Here is a 24,024-nt window from a genome sequence, read left to right on the forward strand (position 1 = left end):
CCTTTGGGCATTCCGAGTGTACCAAGTAGAAAAGGGCGTCGCGGGGCCAAAGACCGAGCACGTGCACAGGCCGGTCTGGGAGACGCAGTGGATGTGTGTTGGGATCACCTGCAGGGAGGATCACCTGGGAGGCCCCTCCGGGCGCGGCCGGGGAGAAGCAGGCAGGTAGATGGGCACGCGGTGTGGACCGGGTCCTAAACACGGCGGAGAACAGGGGAGAGATTTTAAGCAAGAAGGAGACGAGTTTGGGTTTGACTGCTGTGGCTGTCACGTGAGGGAGGAATCAAACGGGGGACGGACTGGGCCCCCCCCCCCAGATGTGGGAGGTTGCGAAGGCACCTGCTACCACTGTTAAGGATGTGAGTTCGAACTCGGTAGCTGGCAGTGAGCGCCAACCAGGAGGTAGGGTGTGTGAGGAGAGGAGGAGGCGGCAGGATTAGGTCCCAGCAAGTGAATGGGTGACACTATGTCCTGTAACTTACCCCGTCATCGCATACATGTAACCACGTACCTCCTGTCGCCTTTGCCATAGAAGAGATCGCACAAGGGCGTGGGCATCAGGAGGGAGGGATCGTGGGCATCACGTTAAGAGCTGTTTCGCCACACCGGTTTCGCTGGCCACTTCCTCTCCACCCACGACACCAATGTGTCCTATCCTACAGGTCAAGGTCATGGAAAATGAAAGACAAAACAAAGCCCCACGAGGCCGGGGGTGGGTGGGCATGGTGCGTTCCATAGAAGGCACTCGAAAAGGATGTGTTGAAGTAAAGATTAGTTTATTTTACATATTTATTGTATATACATGTTTCGACATCTTTTTAATGTATTTCTGCATATCTCATGCTACAGCAAATGCAGGAGGGTAGCCTCTGGCATCTTCAGAGGCTCAATGTTTTCCTCACACTATGCGCAAGCCTGTGCCCTATTCTTGAGAAATCTACATTTTCACTGTGGTTGTAATTTCTCCTTTTTTGTTTTTCTTTTGCCATCTAAATGAGATTTCTGCTCAAGCAGACTGCCCTGGTTGGGGTGAGACGTGTGTCCACTGAGTGTAGAAGACAAGATATATATATATATATATATATATATATATATATATATATATATATATAGTATTTTCGGGTTCTCATTTTAAAGCCTTCTAGACTGTTCCAAAAAAAAAAAAATACAAATACGTTTCCTATTAAGGAGAGAGAAGGGCATGACGTTGATGTCATCACGGGTGTGGCCAGAGACGGGCCAGACCGCTCAGTTTTGCTGAGCATTCTCCTGTGGCAGGTGGATGCTTTCTACTCACATCACACTGGGCTGGGTCACAGGGGAGAGCATGAGGAGGAGGGTGGCCGTGTCAGGGGCCCCTTCTCTCCTCAGTACTTTCTCTGGCCTCCACCATATTGTGTTTGTTTGGCCTTCCTCTCAGAACCAGTCAGCCAGGTCTTAGAGAGGCCCCCGCCTTCAGGGGCAGCCTTCCAGAGCCTCTGAGGACACCGTTCTTCCTCACAGGGACACAAGACCGCCTCCCCAGTGAGGCGGCCGCCAGGGTTCGCCAAAGCGACCTTCTGCGCGGACCGCGTACTGGCTGCCGGAGGCCTGGCTCAGGCGCTTCCCCAAAGAGTGTTGGGAATTTTCTCCTGCTCCCAGGGAGCTCTTCGTGGCTCCACACCTTATTTTGGGAAGCTTTGGGGGCCACTGTTGCCTTAGTTCCCCGAAGTATACATAGAAAGTACTTCTTTTTCTTTGCTCTCTCTCTCCCACTTTCCCTTCCTCCCTGCTTCCTTCTTTCCTTCTTTCTTTTCCATTCTCTTCTCTTGCTCTCCCTCCCTCTCTTCCTTTTTGGTTATTACATCTCTGTGGTCCCCTCCGTGTTTTCAGCAGTTTATTGAAGTATATTTTACATGCAGTAAAATGCATAGATCTTGAGTGCATCCCGTGTGACCACCGTTCGCATCAAGGCTGAGAACATCCCCCTTACTCCAGACGGTTGTCTCTTGCCACCTTGCCCGTCGGTGCTGCATCCTACAAGCTAATCCCTCTTCTGATTTCTGTCACCAGATAGTTCCGTTTGCTCTTGAACTTCACATAAGTAGAATCCTATAGTGCATCATCGTGTGTGGCATTTTTTGCCCAGCGTGATGTTTCTGAGATTGAATTGTGTCGTTATATGTATGATAAAATTCACAAAAAAATATTGTTTTTATTCCCGAGTAGGATTGTATCTTATAAACAAATCACAATTTACCTATACAAGGAAATGCGATACCTGATCATGTTCATAGGGAGGAAATAGGTGGGCAGGCACCGCGACTAGCAGAGTGGCGCAGCGGGAGCGTGCTGGGCCCATAACCCAGAGGTCGATGGATCGAAACCATCCTCTGCTAGGGTTCCTCCTTTCCCACCGTAAGGGGGGAAAGGTAGAATTAAGGGCATCTCTTTTTCGTTCTTTACAATTCCTGCAATGTTTTTTCATCCTTTACCTAATTTCTACAAATGGGTATTTTCCTTTCTTTTCTTTCTTTTTTCTCTTTGCAAAAGCTGCCCGTCTCATTTCAAAAGAGATGCAAACCTCACCCTTCTGACTTGGGAAGAGGTGACAAATTTACCTTTCATTTCCAGTGGATCAGCATTATATCTTTCAGAATACATGCTTGTCTCCGGTTATAGTTTTCTATTTTTTTTTTACACTTGAAGGAAAAACATTTTCATTGACTTCTGCCCAATGACTATATTGCATTTTACTTGGGCATCAGTGTCCTGCTCCTCACTTCTTTATGCAGCCCTGTGCACGGTTTAGCACATTTAGGTCAAGTTAATGGGGATGTTTTGGGAATCCTTCGCTAAAGCAATGCATGTTGTAATAATCACAAAGACGCCATTTGTAGGATTTTATGGGCAAAACAGATGCAAAGAAGTTACATGTGAAATGGTAGAAGAAAATGGAAGGAATGCATTAAAGTAAAAAAGTGTGTGCATCAGGATCCCATGGACAAATTCAGGGGGAAAAATGGAAGTCATTAAGGTATTTGCAAAAATGAGTTTATGAGGAAAATTTTGTAAGTAAAGCACTCTTTAGTGAGTCTCTACATTATAACAAGAAAACAGAAATTCCTGTAACAACAAGGACCTTAAATAATGAAAATGAAGAGGAAATCCTACGGAAAAATAGAAGTAAGGTGAGGGGGGCCGACGGGACCAGGGCAGGGGGGAGGAGGAGGCACAGCTTTGATCCTTTGCATTTAAAGGTGCGCGCCCTGACTGGTCACAGAACGTGCAGACAGTGTTGGAGCTGAAGTTCCATCATTTTGCAACCGCCTTAGTAAAGATGGGTTCAGGTAAGAATTATTAATGCATGCTAAATCTGAGGGGTAACTTTGGTGGGCCAAGGGCAGGCAGGCTCCCCCAAGATGGGCCACTTTGGCATGAAGATTATTTTGACTTATAAAGCAATCAACTACCCCTGAAATCATTGTTGTACTATAGGCTAACTTACTTGGATGTAAATTAAAAAAAAAAAAAAAAAAAAAAAAAGGCAAAACTAAATAATCACAGAAGATCAAAAAAAAAAAAAAAAGGAATGTTCTAGAACCTGATAGTGGTGATGGTTACACAACCTTGTGAATGAACTAAAAGTCACTGAATTATAGATTTTGAAATGGTTACATGGTGAATTGTAATGTGAATTTCATATCAATAAAAATTTATATGTATGTATGCAAAAAAAAGCTATCAAAACCCAGCAGGTTCAGTAAAAGCTCTTTTTAAAAAAAAATGTTTTTGAAGCCTATTTATTTATTTTGAGAGATAGAGCGAGTTGGGGAGGATCAGAGAGAGAGGGAGATAGAGAATCCTAAACAGGTTCCGCACTTTCACGAACCCTGAGATCATGACCTGACCCGCCACCAAGAATTTATATAAAAAGAAATTTAAGAAACTTCTTAAAAGAAAAAAATTTTAATGTAAAAATGTTTAAAAATTAAAAAATTTAAAAATGTAAGAAATTTTCTTAAAGAACAACAAAACAAACAACAAAGTGAGCAGCTACTGTATTCTTAAAAAATGTCAATATCATGACATACAAAGAGAGGCTGCGATGATGTTTTAGATTAATGATGGACAACTGAACTTAACTAACTGGAATTGAAGTAGAAAACATGTTTTTGGACAAATGATACGATACCTAACCTGTACTGGGGGGAGGGGATGCTCTAAGAGGCATTACTGGGCCAGTAGACAAAATTGAAATACAGGTGAGAGATTTTAAAAACAGTATCATTGTTAAATACACTGAACGGATACATATACTGTCGTTATACATAAAGAATATCCTTAGATTTAGGAAATATCTACTTAAGTATTTAAAAGCAAAAGGCCACGAAACATACAATTTACTCTTCCGTGGTTCTGAAAAAAAAAAAAAAAAAAAAAAAAGGGAGAAATGGAGATAGACCGAACATCATGGAGACTGAATCAGAGAGGCAGGGAGGGAGAGAGAGGGAGGAAATGGCACAAAATGTTAATAGGTGAATCCCAATAAAAGGTATAGAGGTGGGTTTTGTTCTGTTCTTATTCTTACCAATTTTCTTTAAGATCGAAGTTATTTCCAAGTGAAAAGTTTAAGACCCTTGTTATGGCCGTTTGAAAAAGTAACAGGAACTGTATAATATACACGCAAATTCCCACCAACCACCTTAAACCATTAGCAGTGTTTTGTGGAGGTGGTTTCTGCTCTGACCCGCCCACCGCCCGTCAGCATTTTGAAGCGAATTCGAGACGGGAGGTTCCCAAGCGCTGGGCTGTGACGAGAAACAAGGAAAGGTAAGGATTCCTGCGGCTTGAGGAACGAAGGAGGCGGTGAACAGAGTTGTAAACTGTTCCCAGGAGGGGAAGCCGGCGTCGGACCGAAGCCTCGGCTGCAAGCCTCGGCTGCTTTGGTTCTGCGATTTGAGCCCCGACGTGACTGGGGCCAAGGACTGGGCGCCACAGGGAAGCTGTGCCTGAGTCCCCAGCTCCGCGACCGCGGAAGGGGGCGGAAGCAGCAGGCGGCGCTCTAAAAGGGAGCACTCGCCCTCCCCCCGCCGTGCAAGATGGCAAGGAAACCGCCGTCGGAAGGGGGTTGGAGGGTGTGAAGGCGGAACGTCGCACACCAAGGTGAGGAGTGCAAAATTCACGCCCGCGCTCCCGACAGCCAGGGCCGACGAGGGTGGGATTCGAACCCACGCGTGCAGAGCACAATGGATTAGCAGTCCATCGCCTTAACCACTCGGCCACCTCGTCCCACGAGCGGTAAGCCCTTTAGGTACCTCTTTAAAGTCTTACTTTCGCCAGGCTTTGCTCTGTGACCCCGAGCTGTGGCATTGTTTTTCAAATCACACTCGTGGCAGGGATTTCCTACCTCTAGTCCTTTCCACCTTCCTCCAGGTAGCCTTCCCCGTTTTGTTAATCCCATTTTAGCCGGCCGGGGCCTCCGGCCTCAATTGTCTTCCTTCCTCAGTACTCACATTTGCCTTCCAGAATTTTATCCAGATATGTATTTTACGCTCGAAGACCCTATCCTGCCGCTATGCAACAGGGAGCATAAATTGAAGTCTATTTTTTACTTATTTCCAGGGACAATAAATCTATCTTCTGCCGACTTGAGTTAGCTTTGCATTTCATTTCACACAACAAGATCTACATAGATAATGTTTGACAGGTAGCTTATTACATATGTGAAGCAGCGTTGCATTGGAAATGCGTTCTTTAGTGAAAGGGCCAGGAATATTTTTCCCCATCAGGTCATGTGTCCACAGAGGAAAACTGACAACTGGAATGAGAAGACTTTGGTGGAGGTTGACAGCAAAAAGACCCCTAGTTTGTGCTTTTGAATAAGTGTGCTTTTATGAAAGTGTGCTTTTATGATTACTTAAGGTGCATTATTTAAAGTAGACTCTTTAATACATTTCCTGTCACTGAATTTAATAAATACATGTTAGCAGTGAATAAAAGCGCTAGCAAAGAAGGGACTTGCAACCATGTACACATAACTTTTACAAAATGTGGTTATCTCTTTTCTTTGACAAAAGTCAAGGAGGATTTTCTTATGAGTCTGAATAAGTAAAAAGAATTAAAGCGCCAACTTTCCGTGATACATGTCTGTTCCCTTTCGTTTAGTGTGATGTTACTCTGAAGCAGATGCGAAATTTGTCACCTCCTTCTCCAAGAAATCGTATAAAATATGCAACTGAGACGCCGCCCCCTGTCCTGCCTACAGACAATACTTCCAGAATGTCGGAGACGCCAGTATTTCCAATTGTCCTTTCTTGTCAGTGGGGATATTTTTACCCCCGAGGTCACAGGTCGCAGAAGTCTGCCGCATAAAAGGAAATAGACCGGCCTGGTTTGCAAGGGGATGTGGAAGCAGGGACGGCTCACATCCATCAGGAGCAGGTGCGTGGTCGGGAAGGGACATTTTAGGAAAGTGTTTCTCTGTGTCCCGATCTCCAGCCCTCTGGCCTCGGCGGCATGAATTCTCCGATCTTCACTGACACTGGAGCTGCTTTTTTCTGACCACGTCCGGCTTTTCGCCCTGCTCTCCTCTTCCATCAGAGCCTCCTTCCAAACCGAAAGGGCCCCAGCAGTTCCCAGAGCAGCCGCACTTTTCCAACCCGCACAACAATCTGTCCCCTGGGGGGAAAAGCCAACTTCAAAGTCGGTTAGTCAGTGTTTTATCCGTCGTCTTCCCGAGGACTATAGCCAGGGAGACTGGTTCAGACCGCTCTGAGAGCTGCTGCGAAGCTGGTCAGCTCACAGGGGGTCGTAGGCAGGAAGGGGAGGGAAACTTGATTGACCGCCGCCGAGCTCCAATCCCTTGCACTCGCAAGATATAGTCTGTTCGGTTGTAACAATTAAGATGTGCGGATTTCCACCTCACTACTTAAAAAGCCCATAGTTAATCTTAATACATATGTTTCTGTCCTATCTGGTTGTTCAAAAATATTGCTTGCGTGCCTGCGCTTGACTGGTTTTCTCTTTTTTCTGCGTTGGAGATCTCCTTGAGGTCACTGGGGACGGTCGCAGAAGACTGACTTTGGTCACCTGCTCTTGGTGCACAAGGGGCTCCCAGATCTGAGGGCCGGACCGGCAACAGCAGAGAGGGCTGGGGGCGGCTCCAGGCCAAGTCCTCAGGGAACCCACATCCAGAACAGTCGAGGCCCGCGGAGTAAACACGCTATCCTGGGGAAGAAGTCTCTGAATCAGCTCATTTCCCCTTCCCCGAACGTGTAAAGCTTGCTCGTGCAAACTCGAAGCCTCACTTCTAGTGATAGTATTGACTATCGCGGATCAGATCGGATCTACCGACCCAGACCTCTGAATTAGGGCTGCGGTTCTCATGGTCTTGTCTGAGGACAGTTTGCTCGACCACCTGCGCCCATAGCTTGGGGTACATCCTTTTGTCAATTTCCATCCTGACTTTCTGGGTCCACGACTGTCACCAGGTTTTCTCTTGCTCCTCTCACAGGCCATCTTTCCTCGTGTCTCCGTTTGCAGATCTTCTCTAGAAACTTCCAGTTCCAGCAAGGTTTGGGAGGCTTCCTTGCGCATTTCCTGGAGAGATTTCTCCTTCCCCTGCCCTCCTCCCCACAACCAGCTGTGCACCCCAGGCATTAAGCTAGCCTTTGGCAAGTGCAGGGGCCAAGGGCAGGCCACTCCAAAATGTGTCACTTGGGCTTGCAGATTATTTTGAGCTGAAGACAATCAAGGCCCAGAAAACTCAGGAAAAAACTGACACCCACCCCCCCAACTGCCTAAAAGATCCTGCAGCAGGAAGAAAGCTATCAGCATAGAACTACGTCATACTTTGAACCAGGGGCAGTAGACAGAGAGGAGGACCCCGGGAAGGCCCGTTTGACCAAAGTTCTCTTTGGCCACTTGCTTCTGAGTGGCCCTACAAACACTGTCCACCAAACATTCTTTTTTATCGCCCTTCCCTTCCAGGGACCCCTCTCTCCTTAGTTCTGAATAACATACAAACAGCTTGTTTCGCTGTCTTTGGAATCTCATGTCTGTTTGGGTTCCCTGAAGTTTGAAATTAAATTTGAGTTTCTCCTTTAATATGTCTCATGTGACTTTAATCCTTAATTCCGCTAAACAACCTTGAAGGGCAGAGGGCATTCTTGTTGTTCCCAATACTGGTGACTGCAGACAGGGGCTCAGTACAGGAAGGAACGCCAGGAGTAAGTTTGGGCACAGGGGTTCCTTTGCAAAAGGGTTTGGCTTGGGGAAAGGAGGAGCCAGAAGTTGGAAAAAGAGCCACGCAAGGTCCCACCGAGATTTGAACTCGGATCGCTGGATTCAGAGTCCAGAGTGCTGACCATTACACCATGGGACCCACCTCCTGAAGCACTTCCCTAAAGACTTGGATGACCTACTTCTCCTTCCTTAAATCTAGTTGATGGGAAGGAGGGAACACCTTGCTTTTCCTCCTCCGGGATGGAGTCCTGGACGGTCACCTGTCGCACACCTCCTACCCCAGGGTCTTCCTGGAAAACACCAGCTTCCAAACGTCACCAACCCTCTCCCCCTTTTACCTGCGTATTCCCCCCAAGCGGTTCCGGAACGGGGTGCTCCGGGCCCCTAAATAGGAGCACAGGTGAGGTCGTGACCCGGGCCGAGCCCGTCACCGAGGTTCAGGTTTTGTGACAGGTGTTTGTATTGTTACCTCACGTGAGGCTCACACGCGCCCTGGGAGGTGGGGACACCTGAGGCCGAGGCCCGCGGTCCTTCACTCCGCTTGTTTACCAAGGCTGATTTCCTTCTGCGGGCCCTGCACTTGCGCGGGGGACCTGGGACGGGACAGGAGGAGGGTCCCTGCGACCCTGGGGCACCTGTGGTGGGGAGGGAGCACCGGCGCATCGCACCCCCCGGCCCCCGGCCTCCTGCTGGGCGCTCCGCTCGGGACAAGTGAGCAGGAGGGACCCGCAAACGGCCTGGAGGACGACCCCGGGCGGCCCGAGCCCCCGCCGTGCGGGTCCACACGCGAGGACGGCGCGTATCGGCCCCTGAGCCGCCCCCGGGGGCCTTTCGCCGGTTCCGAGCGCGGGGATTCCCAGCACACGTTCCGTGAAGGACTTTGGGGCAGTTTCCTTAGTGGAGTCAGAGTCCAGACAGGGCTGCTATTCCTGGGGTTCTCCTGGCCCCACTCCCTTCCCAGAGAGCCCACCGGGCGGATTCCGGGTTAGGCCAGGACCGGCCCGACGCGCGCACCTGCCGCTTCCCCGCCCCGCCCCGCCCCGCGCCCGCGATCTCTGACACTGACCGTCCGCTGCTGGGTTTTCCTCCACATGGAACCTTCGACCCCCGGTCCCATCCGCGTTTCTTCTGTGGGAGGCTGGGAAGGCCTGAGCCCCGGGGGGTGGGAACTGCATGCGGCCGCGTCCCGAAGTCTGGAGAGGCTGTGGCCCCGCCGGGCGGTGGGATCGGCCGCCGAGGGATGGGAGCGGCTCCCGCCCAACGCCTGAGCGAGCGGAGACGCAGACACGCCGGGAGGCTCCGTCTCGGGCCCAAAGCAATCATGCTCTCTGCCTTCTAAATCAAGTCTGGCCTTTGCCCTGCGGAACGGAAAGAGCGCCTCCGCCCCAGTCCCGGTCCCTCTTGGGCACCGCGCGGGGTCGTGGGCCGTGACAAGGAATTCACTGGCGGACAATCACTGATGAGACGCGTGGCAAGTTAATTCTGTAAACTCGACCTCGGACAGTTTGTGACAGGGGGGTCCCTTCCCTCTGTGGCGCTTGACCCCTGACGGGCCCCTGCCCAGAGTCTGAAGCCGGTGCTGTCCCCGCTCTGTCCCCTGGCCTGCTTGGCGCAGCGGGGGACTCGCCCCTCCTGGTCCTCCGGCTCCACCTCTCCCGGGGTCCTGCTCCCCCTTGTCTCCACCACGGCCCCCACCCCCACCCCCCTGCCTACGCAGCCGGGTCCCCTGAAGAGTTCTCAGCAGGATGTAATGGCCGGGGTGGGTCAGGAGGAGGCTCCCCCGTTGTGTTCCAGGCGGACAGGGGACAGGCGGGTGAAAACTTCAGTTGACAGAGGTAGGAGGTGAGGTGGAGGAGTGAGGGAGAGCCGCCCGCGGGACCGTGCAGTTGACAGGGACCCAGCTGGACTCCAGGCTTCCCACATGCCCCTTCCGGGCTCTGGAAAATGGATGCGAGTCAGATGTTGTCCGGGTGGGTGTGAATTCCTGGCCCATCAAGGTCCTTGCTGAACTAAGAATCAGATTGACATGTGACACATTAACGGGCGAAAATCAAATTTAATAGGAGGAATCCACACAGACCTAGAAATTCCAAAGACAGTCTGGCCGAGTCGCCTCCGGCATCCGGAACTAACAAGGGGGCAGGGGTCTGGGACTTCAAAGGAAAGAAAAGCAATTTGCAGGGTGGTCAGGGGCAGGGCAGATGTTCCTAAGTAGATGTTTGCCCTGTACAGATGGGTCAAGGAAATTGATTTACAAAATCAGATACGTGAAGTGATTCTCGTTAAGGAGAAGGAAGTTCTCCCAGCAGGTTGTAAAAATGGTAAATCAGATTTTCTCTAAATAAATTAGAAAATCAACTACTTGAAACAGTGAACATACGGCTTCTTATCCGGATATTTTAGGACAACCAAGATAATCAATTTTTATAATAAATATAATAAGGTCTAATTTAATTAGTGGCTAAATATTTATACCAAATAGTCACCTAGGACGCCCTTGATTCTCTCAAGACTTCCAAAACCAAATAGTGTGCAAATGACTCCTAATAACATTGTCTGTACAAGTTCAAGGTGACTTTACAAGGAAGGTCATTTAAAGATCATTGGCTAATGGGGCGCGTTAAGTGTCTGACTTGACTTCCGCTCAGGTCATGATCTCACCATTCCTGGGATTGGGCCCCAAATTGGGTTTTGTGCTGATGGTGCGGAGCCTGCTTGGGATTCTCTCTGTCTCCCTCTCTCTCTGCCCGGACAAATATTTTCTCTTTTCTCTTGATAGATACGGCATTTTATCCAGGTTGTGTGTGTGTGTGTGTGTGTGTGTGTGTGTGTGTGTGTGTGTGTATGTGTGTGTTGCTTTATTTTTTTATTTAGAAGGTATTTTTGTGATCTTTCCATATCAAAACAGGAAAATGGTTTTCTTCCTCTTTTAAACCGCCATAGTCTTCAGTTATATGGGATGCACCACAGTTTAACCGACAATTAAAATTTCCCCACAAACTGCTGTGGCAAACACTGCTCCTATCTACGAACATACACCATATCTCACGTCATGATGTCCTCACACGTATAGAAAATATGTCAGAGAATGTGTGCTCTGATAATTTTGATAGACATTGTCCCATTACGCTTCAGAGGGCTGCCCCAGAATGTGTTTGTTTCCTTTAACTGAATTGAGGACACATAAACAGAATCCTGGCCACATTTCTTACTCTTTTTTTAAAAAAAATAAAAATTTATTTATTTTGAGAGAGAGCGAGTGGGGGTGGGGGGAAGGGGGCAGGGCTCAAACTCACGAACCCACGAGATCATGACCTGAGTCGGACACTCAACCCACTGAGCCACCCAGGTGCCCCGATGCTGCTCTGTCTTTCTGAGTCCCCAGCTGCATGCTACACAACTGAGGCAAAACCAGACTGTCAGTGAAGAGGTGGGAGAATTCACAGTGGGGGCGTGTGTAATTCAGAAATGTCATCTTACCTCAGGTAGACGAGACTTCGGGGGTGCAGTTAGTGGTTTGACAAAGAGAATGTGGGAGAAAGAGACAGGAAGGGGCTGAGTGAGAGGCAGGAGAAGGGGGCAGCGGTGGCTTCCTTTTTTCACACACCGGAAAGAACCTCGTGGGCAAAACCACCTGAGGAGAGAAAGGCTGAGACACGCCAGTGTGTCTGGGGACGAAGACTGGTGGGGAGAGTGGGAGACGAGACAAAAGAGGAGACAGCAGGTGGGCCGAACCCATGTAGTTTACGTGTCTATATCAGAGTCCTTTTGTTGATGAAGAGGGTGCTGACAATTACATAATGTACAAGGAGCTGTTAAATGCGATGGAGAGATCGGGGCTGGGTGGGGGACTGTGGCGTGGGGAGTAGGGTACAGCTCTAAACTCAGGGGTCCGTGCGGGCTTACTGAGACTGCAGGGACACCCGACGGGAAGAGGGGGGGTCAGGTGGAGAGCACGATGCGGCCAGAGCACAAGCAAGAAGGAGAGGAACAGCGATGAGATGGAGAGAAATGCAGGGTTAGAATGCGCAGGACCTTGGAGGAGATCTGAGGAACTTGGCTTTGCTTCAAGTACAATGTGAGGCTGTTCAATCATCCTGATTTTAGGAGAGATGTTAGTTGCGACGACTTTTTAGAGGTGTCCTGGATTGAGGAGCGCCTGGCGTCAGACAGGGTGGGTCCGGGGGCTCCGGGCGCCCCTCACGTCCTGTGCACCACCCTGGCCACTCAGAGCCACTGCCTCCACGAAATGAGTTCATGCCGCCAGTAACTTCTCCAGGATCTGGGTGTCCCGTTTTCCTGGCTAAGTTAATAAGAGGCAAGTCACTTTCCTCTAGAGAGGCGCTGTGTCACGGACCCCCGCATCGATCTTCTGGTTGGCAGGCTCAGGGTGTGGCTGTAGCGGCGACTCGATCAGCCTTGATTAGTGGCACCCCATGTTATGGACCCATTCCTGCCACTAGGCTACTCCGTTTCTGTGACCAATTAGCCCTCCAGGGTTGCTGATTACTAAGGCTGGCAGACAAAACCTGGCAGAATCATCCTGGCTCCTGAGCTGTTCCCTGCTTCTGGGTGTAGGCAAGCTGGTGGAAGTCATCATGTGACAGCGATCTTTTACTCGGTGCCCACTCTGACCAATCAGCCGAACCGTTAGTCGCCGTACGTGAGTTCACGTCTATGCTGATATCCGGGTGAAATGGATGACCAGGTCCCCCATCCAAAGATCTGCCCGTATGGACGGTTCCCCCCACACTGCTGTCTTTCGGCGATATTCCAGGATGCCTGCCGGAAGTGTGTTAGATCCTTTGCAAAACCCACTTAACACCCCAAACCGAGCCACTTTATTTTTAGGCCTGAAGCCCAAAGGGCCGGTTTTGAGGTCTAAGAGGCAGGACAATGAATAAACAGCCTGAAGATGTCTCCTAATGTTTTAAATCGATTTACATTCTTACTAAGTCCAGCTCGGGCACCAACAAAACAAACTTTCTTGCTGAGGGGAACACCAGCCAAACATGAACTCTGTATATGGGCTTCGAACCCACAGGAGCAAACCCCTGACCCGATCAGCCAGTTAACGAAGGAAGCCTGTTGGGCACGGCTCATAGTCTTGGGGAAAATATGAGACTAACACAACCAAGTCACTATTAAGCCTCCCCCCAACGTCCTCGCTTCCAAATGCAGCAAATGACCCCACTTGTGAGGTCCCACGTGGGGCGCCTCCCCCCACAGGAACGGTCCAGGCCTGAGCCCGGTGACCTCCTCCTAGCTGGACGTTGAGTCCCGGGGAAAGGTCCCACGGGGCCCCGGTGCACACGCGTGCAGGGCAACACCCTAAACCTGTCCCACATGCGCCACGAGCGGTCTGGCTCCAAGTGCCACACAGACTGCCACCAAGTCTGGCAGCACCCCCTCCCCGGGGCCAGGCGGGCATGGGAACAGCCTGAGGTCCAAGTCCCTGAGATATTCTTGGGGACCTGGCGGGTGGAGCGCAGGCCTGAGTGGGCCGCACGCCCCTGAGATGTCCCCGCCGATTCCTGTGATTCCTGTCCCCCCCATCTGCACCCCCGACACCTCCGTTCTTCTGTCTCTCCCTCACTCTCCTCCTCAAAATTCACCCGATATCTGGATATATTGATCTGGCAATAAATACGTTAACTGGAGACCTTAGCTCTGAGAAGTCCTGGGGCAGGGGTGGGGGCGCTTGGGAAGGAGGGGAGACCTATCCCCCCCAATAGGCCCCCAGCGCTGCAGGCTCCAGGGAGGGCCCCTTGGAGGGGGGTCTTGGGCCCCCAGCTCAGCTCCAAGGAAACCTCAAAAGTAACACTCCCCCGGGAGACTTTCCTGTTTCCGCCCGGTTTCGAACCAGGGACCTTTCGCGTGTTAGGCGAACGTGATAACCACTACACTACGGAAACCAGGCCGCACGCCGCTCGCCTCCTCCCCGATGGAGACTCGCCGGTCTCTGGGTCTCCCGGCTTTGTTCCCACTGGAGGCCTCTTTCCTTCCGGGAAATAGCAACCTTATTCCGCCTCTCTTTTGACTAAAAGCAAGAACCTTCGAGGCAGTGAATCGCTCCAAGGAAACACCGTCTAGGGGAAGAACGTCTTTCCAGATGCAGGACAGAAAGTGTAGGCCGCCTCGGGGTCTGGCGGGTGTCGGAAAGTTCCTCCATGGGGGGGGGGGGTCCTGCTTACGTTTACCTGACCTCAGAGGGCTCCGTGACCTGCATCTCCTGGGTGCCAGACACGGGTCCTGGCTGGGATACTGACCCGGATCCGGGCCCGCTTGACCCACAGAAGCTGAGGCCCGAGAGGGGGGTGTGCCCACCTGCGTGCCGGGCGGAGTGGGGCCGGCCGTGGGGGCCAGACCGTGGGACGTTGCCTGGCGGGGCTCGGTGCCCACGACCACACTGGCCCGGCGCGGCGGGGAGATGTCACGGGCTCCTGCTACGCACTGGGCGCGCTCGGGTCCCATACCCGCCGCCGTCGCTAATCCAACAGCGGGAGGGCCGCGCTCATAAACTGCGCCCCCCACGCCTCAGGGGACTGCCAGTGACCTTTGGGAGGGGGACCGGAGCCCCATCTCCACGGCTCAGCAGGGCCCAGAGCTGGAAGGGGACGCGCCCCCTCACACCTGTGCGTACCAAACGCCCTCTCACTGTGACGGTCATGGCGTTCCCCTAGGGACCGCGGATGGTTTTACTGTGGGTCGTGGCTCTCCAGTGTCCCCACTATTTGCTGCGAAGGCTACCCTTCCCCTCGTCGACTTGCCTGGCACCGTCGTTGACAATCAGCTGGCGATGCGTGCCCGGTGTTATTCTAGACTCTCCGTTATGTTCTGTGGGTTTGCACACCTATCCTTTTGCCAGGACCTCAGTCTCGGTTTCTGTGTCGTCACCGACAGTCTCCCATCAAGAAGAGAAATCCTGCAAGTCGGGTCCTCTTTTTGCAAAATGACGTTTCCTTCTGGCGTCTCTTGCGTTTCCAGGCGGATTTGAAAGACTGGCGTTTCCATGTCGGCGGGGCAGGGGGAAGACGCTTCCCGGGATTCTGGGCGGGATTAGGGTGACCGTGGGGCTGCTGTCATTTCACCCGAGCCTCGTCCCTGAGCGCAGGACGCTTCCGCCCTGATCCCCCCTCTTCCCCGCGGTGTGCTGCCCGCTCCGCGTGTGCGCCGAGCACTTTCGCCGCCCGAGGGGAGCACAGCCTTCCAGAAGGTCCCTGAGGAGCGAAAGGCACCTGCCCCCTGCGAGTCGGAGCGGAGTCCTAGGGTGGAGTCGCGAAAAGCGGAGTCCCGAAAGCCGACCTGGCCGGTTAGCTCAGCTGGTTAGAGCGTGGTGCTAATAACGCCAAGGTCGCGGGTTCGAGCCCCGTACTGGCCACGTCTCCTTTTACCAGGAGTTCAACGCCATCTACAAAGATGTGGTTTTTCCCCCAAGTTTGCACTCGAAGTCATTCTAAAGAATCCCTGCTACCATACCAGGGTTCCTGCTGCCTCACTTGGTAGCACATGTGACTCTTCCTCACGGGATCATGAGTTCCTGCCCCAATTTGGTCAGTGTTCTGTAATAAAGCAAAGCAAAACAAAAAAACCAACTAGTCTTACCATGATTTAAACAAATCCACAATCCGCGGCATTTCTTCATTACGTAATTGTGAAACCAGTTTTGTCCATGGTATATTCATTCTATTATTTTGCAATCAATTCCCTTCCCTAAAACCTTGCCCTTTAACCTTCCCGTCTTCAGCCTTTACAACGATTTTCAGCCTGGAAGGAGCCTTTCCAACTCCTTTTATGGAATTGCCAAGATACTCATTTTATTCACACTTACCTGGTGAAAAGCATTTCATTTCCCCCCTTTTCATGGGAAGTTATTTCTAGAATTTGTAAGACAGCACTGTGTGTTATCAACTGTGTGTTGATGGCCACATACAGGGGTATTTGGGGTTTTTGTTTGTTTGTTTCTTTACCCATTTGTAGGATCTTTTTAATTATGAGGACCATTCGTCATTTGTCTTTGATGTGAGACAAAAACATTCTAATTTGTCATTTGCCTTTTGACTCCCCTTATGATTGATTTCCCTTGCAAAAGAATGGTCATGTTTGTAGTTATAATTATCAACATTTTCAAGTTTTTAGTTTCTGGGGTTTCCACTTTGCGAGGAGTATTCAGTTCTAGGCTCAAGCAAGGAAAGTATTTTTACTTACAAAAGAGTCTGAAAGGACGGAAACAAAATAAAAACAGAGAGGGAGGCAAACCATAAGAGACTCTTAAATACAGAGAACACACTGAGGGTTTCTGGTGGGAGGTGAGGGGATGGGCTAGAAGGGTGATGGGCCTTGAGGAGGGCACTTGTTGGGATGAGCACTGGGTCTTACATGTAAGTGATGAACCACTCAACTCTACGCCTGACACCATTATTACAGTATATGTCAACTACCTTGGATCTAAATTACAAACAAATAAACAAACAAAGAAACAACAACAACAAAAAATCTAGAAGGACATTTGCAAGTCTAGTGGAGCTTAGGACATCTGTGGGCTCTCCAGCAGATTTCAGGATGGGTAGCACCCCTGGCCTCACTTACTAAATGCCAGAAAAGCCAGCCAGTCGTGATGACAATCCAAATGTGCCCACATTTCCACAATGTCCCTTAGTGCTGTCTTACACATTCTGGAAACCACTTACAACGAACAAGAGGGAAATGAAATGCTTTGTAGCAAGTAAGCACGAATAAAATGAGTATCTTGGAAACTTCATAGAAGGGGTTAGGAAGGTTATTCCCAGGCTGAAAATCATTGTAAAGGCTAAAGATGGAAAGGTTAAAGGGTAAGGTTTTTGGCAAGAGAATTGATTGTAAAATAATAGAATGAATGTACCATGAACAAGACAGGTTCTACAATTACAGAAGGAACAAACACCATTGTTTTTTAAAAAGTTACAATAAATCGGGGTGCCTGGGTGGCTCAGTCAGTTAAGCGTCCGACTTCGACTCAGGTCATGATGTCACAGTTCGTGAGGGCAACTCAGGTCATGATGTCACAGATTGTGAGTTCAAGCCCCGTGTCAGGCTCTGTGCTGACAGCTCAGAGCCTTGGAGCCTGCTTCAGTTTCTGTGTGTCTCTCTCTGCCCCTCCCCTGCTTGTGCTCTCTCTCTCTCAAAAATAAACATTTAAAAATTTAAAAAATAAAAATAAAAAGTTATAATAAATCCTTTTTTTTTTTTTTTTTTTCTTAACGAAGCCTCTGCCCAAGGTGGGGCTTGAGCTCATGCATAGCCATAGGCGCTAGGAGCTAACTGAGCCAGCAGGGAACCCTGGCAACAGTGATCCTTTAGAACTCCTTCAAGTGCAAAACTTAGGAGAGCAGAACCAAATCTTTGCAGGTAGCAGTGAACTCAGGTGGTCTGGCGACCTTGGTGTTATTAGCACCGCTCTCTAACCAGCTGAACTAATTGGCCAGCTCAGCTCCAAAGGTCTCACTGCAGTTGACAATTGCACTAGAATAACACCGGCCACGCATCGCCAGCTGATTGTCAACAACGGTGCTAGGCAAGTCGACGAGGGGAAGGGTAGCCTTCGCAGCAAATAGTGGGGACACTGGAGAGCCACGACCCACAGTAAAACGATCCGCGGTCCCTAGGGAAACGCCATGGCCATGACCGTCACAGTGAGAGGGCGTTTGGTACGCACAGGTGTGAGGGGGCGCGTCCCCTTCCAGCTCGGGGCCCTGCTGAGCCGTGGAGATGGGGCTCCGGTCGCCCTCCCAAAGGTCACTGGCAGTCCCCTGAGGCGTGGGGGGCGCAGTTTATGAGCGCGGCCCTCCCGCTGTTGGATTAGCGACGGCGGCGGGTATGGGACCCGAGCGCGCCCAGTGCGTAGCAGGAGCCCGTGACATCTCCCCGCCGCGCCGGGCCAGTGTGGTCGTGGGCACCGAGCCCCGCCAGGGAACGTCCCACGGTCTGGCCCCCACGGCCGGCCCCACTCCGCCCGGCACGCAGGTGGGCACACCCCCCTCTCGGGCCTCAGCTTCTGTGGGTCAAGCGGGGCCCGCAGCGGGGCCCGGATCCGGGTCAGTATCCCAGCCAGGACCCGTGTCTGGCACCCAGGAGATGCAGGTCAGGGAGCCCTCTGAGGTCAGGTAAACGTAAGCAGGACCCCCCCCCCCCATGGAGGAACTTTCCGACACCCGCCAGACCCCGAGGCGGCCTACACTTTCTGTCCTGCATCTGGAAAGGCGTTCTTCCCCTAGACGGTGTTTCCTTGGAGCGATTCACTGCCTCGAAGGTTCTTGCTTTTAGTCAAAAGAGAGGCGGAATAAGGTTGCTATTTCCCGGAAGGAAAGAGGCCTCCAGTGGGAACAAAGCCGGGAGACCCAGAGACCGGCGAGTCTCCCCCCCGGGAGGAGGCAAGCGGGGTGCGGCCTGGTTTCCGTAGTGTAGTGGTTATCACGTTCGCCTAACACGCGAAAGGTCCCCGGTTCGAAACCGGGCGGAAACAGCTGCACGCCAGCTTTTTCGCACTTTACCCAGTGTTCCCAGTGCCTGAGACCCTGCGTCCTGCACGGGGCCCCACACGAACACACACCTTTGCCACCTGTCCCAACGCCACCAGCGCGGACCCTTGCGTCCCCAAAGGCTTTCTGACAACACGGGCCCTCCTGCCCCCCCCCCCCCCGCTTCCCTTCAACATCACATCCCTCTCCCACGGGCTGCACCCCAAGACCTCTCAGGTCCCTGCGGATAAGCCGTCCCCAACCCCGTAGTGGACACCCTCCGCGCGGGGGCCGTGCCTCCTCTGTCTTCACGCAGCCTTTTCACGAAAACCTGCTCTGGTTTCGCCAACAGCATCACCTTCCTGTGACGCTAAGTGCTGCGTCCTGTCCGGGAATCGCCCGCCCTCCTCGGGGGCACCAGGAGTTCCCCGCACGACCTTGCGTCCACCTACTGCTTCCACCTGGGCCGCGGGCACAGGGCTGACCCGGGGACGGGCAGGGGCCGGTGCGCAGAAGTGACCCGCTGCAGCAAATGTGACCACGGGGAAACCGTCGGGAACCAAGGGCGACGCTTCCCGGACGCCGTCCATGTCCCACATCGTGTCCTCGCCGGACGGTGTCCCTGCGCCCGGCGTCCGGGCTCTGTGTGCGGAGCAGGGGGACTGGAGCGGACTCGGGGTGCGGAGACCATGCGCACCTTCCGCCTCCATCCTGCCTCTCGCCCCTCCCATCCCTCAACCCCCCCCCCCCCAGGTGCACCTGCGACCCCCGGACCCGGTCCGCCTGCGGTTCCGCTGCTGTCCGCGCGCCCCGCCCCCGCCGCCCCCGCTGCCCGCGGCCCCCGCTTCCCGGCGGGGCGGCCACGCGCGGCCACCAGCCGGAGGCGGCTCCGCAGACGGCCCCCTGAGGCACCGCGCGGTCCTAGCCGGGGAAGGGAGGGCGCTGAGGCGGGGTTCCGGGCGTGGGACGGACAGAAGGCCGGGGGACACGCGGACACGGCCTTGGGAAGCGGGACGCGCGCCCGCAGGCGTCCGCCACCGCACCTGCTCCTGGGCGGCCCTGCCGGGGACCCGGCGCCCGCTCCGCTGCGGGACTCGCGACGCCGCGTGTGAGCTTTCCCGCGGTGACACAGGGGACCGGGACGCGGCCTCATGGCAGGTTGTTGGTGTGTGTGTTTGGTCACAGACTTTTTTTTTTATGGAGAAGAAAAACCACGACGCACGGGTCCCAGTGTCTGTACTGGGCTGAGGGCCAGGCCGGGCGCTTCCACATCCAGGGAACGGATCCCTAACCTCTGAGCTCCCAGAGCCCCGCTTTTGCAGGGACAGCGCTGGGGAGCGGGACCGGGGGCGGTGGGGGGGGGGGGAAGAGGGCGGGTTGACCCTGCAGATCGGGGAGGGGAGCTGAGTGTGGTGGGGGGCTTTCACCCCAGGCCGTGGGACTGAGGGGTGCACGGTGATCCCAAAGGGAAAATGAGAGAACTTTCCCATGAACATAATCAGAGGGCGCCTGGGGGGCTAGGTTGGTTAAGTGTCCGACTCTTGATGTCAGCTCAGCTCACACTCTCATGGTTTGTGGGATCGAGCCCCCCACGGGGCTCTGTGCTGACATCTGGAGGCTACTTGGGATCGTCTCCCTTTCAGAATAAATAGATACACTTTAAAAAAATAATGGGAGAAATCTTCACGATCTCATCGTAGGCAATTTTTTTTAGAGCAGCACATAAAAAGCTACATCGAATTTCTCTCTGTTAGCTCGTCTCTGCGGGGGGGGGGGCTCAGGGTCAGAGAGGCTCTTACAAAACTAGACTCTGCCAACAACGGGGATGAGAGGATATCACAGCAACAGAAGCCACTAACAGAGTTTCACTGCCTGAAGCCTCCTGGTGACACGAAATACGATAAGCAGCAAAGGCAGGGCCCCAGCCAAGCACCTGCCTCCCAGAGACTTGTGGGCACAGTTAATCTCAGGTTGTGTCCGCAAAGGAAACGAGACGATAAGCCAGACACTGAGGGTGGTTACACCGGTAACCATCACAAACTTTCCCCTGTTTCTGAACCTGAGAAAAATCTCAGACTTGGAATCTGTTGAAGGAACAAGAGACACCCTGGGCCCAGGATGCCACAGAAGCTTCACTGGGGAAAATCTGCTGCTTTCATTGAAAAGACTTAAAGTCAAGCATTTGGTTCATATGTGCTCTAATGAGGTGAAATTCCATGTAGTTAGACATAGCAGGAATGAACGATTAAAATATTAAAGAAGCAGGACGATGCTACTGGATGAGGACAAGAAACTTGGCACATAAAGAGAGTTTCTAAAGGAAAGGAGTACTTTCTGCCACAGGGAAAGGGATTTATACCTGCAAACCAGCTGGTAGTTACTGTTCGTGCAGGGGTTTGGGTTAGGGAGTGTCTCCGTTTCAGAAAGGAGAACGTTGGGAGATAAAGGGAAAACCACAGAATTCAAACTCATATTTGTAGGGACCCAGGTTCCATGCTCCTTTACTCTCAAAGGAACAAGATCACTGCTACTTAAATGTGGAAACGAGCAAGGATTTCCACATAGGACAGCATTTCGTATCAGTGGGAGAAGCAATGGTGGGGTGTGGGGGGCCGGGCCCTGGTGCCAGGCTGAGACCGGGTCGAGCAACGTTCCCCGTTGACTCAGGCCAACCCGGTGGTTCCCCCTCCCATTCCCCCACGTTCAAGGGCATACGAAAGCCTTGTCAAGGCTGAGAGAGTTAATTCCTGAAGCCTGTGGTCTGCAGGTGTTGGCAGTAATGCTACCTCCCTTTTTCTACCCCGAGTCAGATAGAAACAAACATGGGAACTGTGTTTTGCTAGCAATCTTATCAACAAGGTCTTGTGACCCGTCTAGAAAATGCACCAGAAACACAGAACTAAATGTTTTGGTTGGCAGCGATTATGTGAAACCTGTTTATTCTTAGAATGACCTAACCCATAAGAGTCTGGTTATAAAAGATTGTGTATAGCAACAATAAAGCCGTCACTTGGGCCATCAGCCCAGGGGACCCTCCTGTTCCCAAACTTTCTCTTCTCTCCTTTTTTCTCGCATTCCCCTACCCTCAGGACCCTGACCTCGGTGTTTGTCGTGTTTGTCGCGACAGTGGGGGAGGCGTGTAGCCCACAGGGCGGGGAGGCCAAGGGGATCCCTGCGCAGGAATCATACAGCTCCTGTTAAATAGGCACATTTACCACGGCGGGTCACAGATTTAAATGTAAGTACGGAAATGTGAACTTTCCACAAGAACACATCGGGAAAAGTTGTTATGGTGGTAAAGTGCAAACGCGGAAACTAAAACCTCAAATCTGAGCATTGTAACTACAAACATGAGCATTTTTGTGCAGGAGAAAATCAATCACAAGGGGAGTCAAAAGGCAAATGACAAATTAGGATGTTTTTGTTTCACATCATAGACAAATGACAATGGTCCTCATATTTAACGAGAGCCTACAAATCGGTAAGAAAAAGACGAATAGCCCTGTGTGCGGCTATCAACACACGGTGTACAGAAAAGAAAATTCAAATGTCTTATATGTATGCCAAGAGACTTAGACTGACTCATTAGAGAACTGTAAATAATGAAACACTCCTGAGCATCCCTTTCTTTGCACCTATTAGATGGCAGAAGGAAAGCATGGGCGGCAGAACTGTGTAGCAATTCATTCTACTGTCATTCTAATGAACTGTGTTCATTCATTCAATAAACAGCCTTGGAACACGGACTTTACACCCGGTGTGGATACGTGCGCTGGGTACACTTGGACCTAGACTCAGTACCATGACACAGGCAGCTTTCACTCGTGACCCAAAACCAAGTGAACTGCTCTCAGGGACACGATTTTCTAACATAAGCACGTCTCAGAGGGTGAAACAAAAGTCAATAGAGCGTCACTTTATAAGTCTGGAATACATGGAAAGCAGGGAAAATGTTTACATTTACATGCACAGAGAGCTCGTTTTAGGCTCAGGGAAGGAAAGCATTTTTACTTACAGAAAGTCTAGAAGGACGTTTGCAAGTCTAGCGGAGCTTAGGACGATCTGTGGGCTCTCCAGCAGATTTCAGGATGCGTGGCACCCGTGGGCTCACTTCCTCAATGCCAGAAGAGCCAGCCGGTCGTGATGAGAGCAAAGATGTCCACACATGTCCCAATATCGCTTAGTGCTGTCTTACGGATTCTAGAAATCAGCTTCAACGAATATTGGGGAAATGAAATACTTCAGAGCAAGTAAGTGTGGGGGGAAAAAATTGAGTATCTTGGAAATTCCATAAAAAGAGTTGGAAACGCTACTTCCCGGCTGCAAATGGTTGTAAAGGCTGAAGATGGGCAAAGGGCAAGGTTTTGGGCAAAAGAATTAATTGTAAAATGACAGAATGAATATACCATGGACAAAATAAATTCCGCTAGTAATAACAAACACCGTTGTTTTTTTTTTAAGTTATAATAACTCCAACTGATTTCTTCTTCTTTAATGAATCCCCTGCCCAAGGTAGTGGGTGAGCTCATGACCCTGACCCTGTGATCGTTTTATGCTCTACGAACCGACCAGCGGGGAAATGTGGTTGACAGTGATCCTTCACACCTCCAAAGTGTAAGACTTGGGGGAGCAGAGGTAACCGTGAACTCAGGGGGTTAGGAGGTAAAAGGAACCACTGGCCCGTACGGGGATCGAACCCGCGACCTTGGCGTTATTAGCACCACGCTCTAACCGACTGAGCTAACCGGCCACACCCGCACCCAGGCCCTGTCCCTCAATCTTTAGGCCTCTGCTCCTGCGGTAGCTCTTCCTGGAAAACCACGTTTTCATAGTTTTCTCATTCCACTCAATTTTCCACAACAGAAACACTGAAAGAAAAAGTCCCCTCCCGGCACACGTGCTCCGCACCCACTAGCAAATCTCGTCTTCCCCAGATCCTAACGTCCCACCCGAAAAGACGCACAGAAACCGGGCTGGGAAGGGGCGGGGCGGGGCGGGGCGTGCCGTTTCCCTCTTTTCGGGAAAACACCTGCGGCAAACGCAAGGCTTCCCGAAGCTCTGCGGTCAGAGCACAGCAGGTCTCCGCAGGGCCCCGAGGACTCCCGCTCCGACTCGCAGGGGGCAGGTGCCTTTCGCTCCTCAGGGACCTTCTGGAAGGCTGTGCTCCCCTCGGGCGGCGAAAGTGCTCGGCGCACACGCGGAGCGGGCAGCACACCGCGGGGAAGAGGGGGGATCAGGGCGGAAGCGTCCTGCGCTCAGGGACGAGGCTCGGGTGAAATGACAGCAGCCCCACGGTCACCCT

At 51.8% G+C, this 24,024-nt stretch overlaps 7 non-coding genes across 7 annotated transcripts; 3 read left to right on the top strand and 4 right to left on the bottom strand.

The window, feature by feature from the left end:
* Positions 1 to 2,306: 2,306 nt before the first annotated feature.
* Positions 2,307 to 2,378, top strand: TRNAM-CAU. The gene has a single exon. It is a non-coding gene; the product is annotated as a tRNA-Met (tRNA).
* Positions 2,379 to 5,189: 2,811 nt separating this feature from the next.
* Positions 5,190 to 5,271, bottom strand: TRNAS-GCU. Its single transcript has one exon. It is a non-coding gene; the product is annotated as a tRNA-Ser (tRNA).
* Positions 5,272 to 8,293: 3,022 nt separating this feature from the next.
* On the bottom strand, positions 8,294 to 8,365 carry TRNAQ-CUG. The gene has a single exon. It is a non-coding gene; the product is annotated as a tRNA-Gln (tRNA).
* A 5,703-nt stretch (positions 8,366 to 14,068) lies between these two features.
* On the bottom strand, positions 14,069 to 14,141 carry TRNAV-AAC. Its single transcript has one exon. It is a non-coding gene; the product is annotated as a tRNA-Val (tRNA).
* Positions 14,142 to 15,533: 1,392 nt separating this feature from the next.
* On the top strand, positions 15,534 to 15,607 carry TRNAI-AAU. The gene has a single exon. It is a non-coding gene; the product is annotated as a tRNA-Ile (tRNA).
* Positions 15,608 to 18,654: 3,047 nt separating this feature from the next.
* On the top strand, positions 18,655 to 18,727 carry TRNAV-AAC. The gene has a single exon. It is a non-coding gene; the product is annotated as a tRNA-Val (tRNA).
* A 4,671-nt stretch (positions 18,728 to 23,398) lies between these two features.
* Positions 23,399 to 23,472, bottom strand: TRNAI-AAU. Its single transcript has one exon. It is a non-coding gene; the product is annotated as a tRNA-Ile (tRNA).
* Between the last annotated feature and the right edge of the window lie 552 nt (positions 23,473 to 24,024).

Source organism: Leopardus geoffroyi, chromosome B2, assembly GCF_018350155.1.
Source record: "Leopardus geoffroyi isolate Oge1 chromosome B2, O.geoffroyi_Oge1_pat1.0, whole genome shotgun sequence".
NCBI lineage: Eukaryota > Metazoa > Chordata > Mammalia > Carnivora > Felidae > Leopardus > Leopardus geoffroyi.